The sequence below is a fragment of the Oreochromis aureus genome, linkage group 3 (assembly GCF_013358895.1).
Source record: "Oreochromis aureus strain Israel breed Guangdong linkage group 3, ZZ_aureus, whole genome shotgun sequence".
In the NCBI taxonomy this organism is placed as follows: domain Eukaryota; kingdom Metazoa; phylum Chordata; class Actinopteri; order Cichliformes; family Cichlidae; genus Oreochromis; species Oreochromis aureus.
The window spans coordinates 65,292,022-65,293,907 of NC_052944.1; positions in this window are offsets into that span (position 1 = coordinate 65,292,022).

Genomic DNA, 1,886 nt, shown 5'->3' on the forward strand with positions numbered 1-1,886 from the left:
GCACACACAGCACCCTCATTTGTTTCAGTTCGTCAGTTGTCACAAGACAACTTACCAACGTGTACATAATAAGCTAATACTGCTGTGTGCTGTAGACTACAGTGTGCGCCGTACACCTACTTACCTACTTACTACTACTTACTGGTTGTGTCGCATCAGTCTGTGTCTCTGAGTTAGTTTGTGTTTCTCCTCCTTTTCTTCGTGAGCTCATTCCCAGCTCCTAACCAGCGCGCTTTGCCGTCAAGGGCGATCATTGGTTAATAGTAATCATGTGACTGATGGAAGCCAGGTCCCTTTACTGCAACAGTGTCAGACACCCTCATTTGATTTTTTTGTGCTCAACTTAGACACATTGACTGTCCCAACAGCAGCACAGCACAGGTTTTACCATCCCGGCGAGCAACACATTTTTCGGTTGCTGTCAGCGGGTCTCTCATCGATCTGCTGTCCTGTGTAACTGGTGCGTTAGCGATCATTCTCCAGCAACAATTCACGATCGGTCGGGAACTTTTCACTCCAACTTTTGTACCACTCTGATCTGATCAGGACCAGTGTTGCCAACTTAGCGACTTTGTCGCTATATTTAGCGAGTTTTCAGACCCCCTAGCGACTTTTTTTCTATAAAAAGTCGCTAAAAAAAGACGTGAAAGCGCGTATCGCTTTTACTCTCAACAAGCAGCGGGTGCTGTAACGCAGTCAGTTCTTCTTTTAATCTTTTACTCTTCTGCTGTTTTGTGGATCACAAGGTTTAAAACTACTTATAAACACACACAAACACAAAGTAACTCCACCAGAGTGCCTATTTCGGGTCACTTTTGCCAGTCCAAGCCCGGGTAAAGGAGCAGGGTTGGAATTGTGACATTAAAAAAACAATAATTGCTAAAAGAAATTTAATTTGTAGTTCTAAATAAACTCTAAATGCATTTAGGACGTTTTTTACTCACTTTATGTCTCTTCCACGATGTTATTTCTCTCTCCAACAACATAGGTTACAATTATATTAGCGTGACCAATTATGCAAATTAGGTGATGACGTCATTTAGCGACTTCTAGCGACTTTTAGGACAGCCAATAGCGATTTTCCTTACTGAGGAGTTGGCAACACTGATCAGGACCCACAAAACTACGAGTAATGGATGGAACATCAGTCTGCTGGACTCTGCTGGCTGCTTGTCTGTTCTCGATCGTGTCTGCAGGTGAGTTAAAGCGAGAACCTGATTTTTTCTTCACACTGGTGTTTCATCTTGTTCTCTGTATAAAATTCCCATTGCTACAACTGGAATGCCGGGTTACTCTGTAAGAACACATAACAACCCACCTTCACATCATAGTTACGATATCAGCCAATGTCCTCCCCTTTGTGCAAACTCAGTCAGCCCCGCTCTCACTGTGAACAGACATCTAGTTTAAGATATGAGTTCTATGAGGCCATTTGTATGCAGCTGTCTTTCGTGTCTGTTTCTGAACAGACACCATGAACATCATGTTTTCAAAAGTCCTCCCATATCGACGTCAGAGAACGCGGAGGATGAGGGCGGTGTCTGCTCGACGCCTGTTCATGAAGCTTCTCTCCGAAACCAAACACGGTCCTTCTTCTTTAAAGTCGTCTGAATATCCTCGTTAAACTTTCTAATTACGCAGCGTTTGTGTTCAGAAGTTGTTTCTATCATCTCTCTAACGACTGAGATAAAACAAATTGTTCTCAAACGAAAGAATCCGTCAAAAGAAGGAGCGAGGAAACACAACACTGTCACAGCCGAGCTTTCCCAGAAACAAGCCCCGCTCCCTAAGTCTAAAAGAAAAAAAACCTACTTCCTGTCCCAGTGAAGGAAATGTGTTTTTCTCACTTGCGCTGAATTAAAAAGACTGAAAAACTGAAACACTTA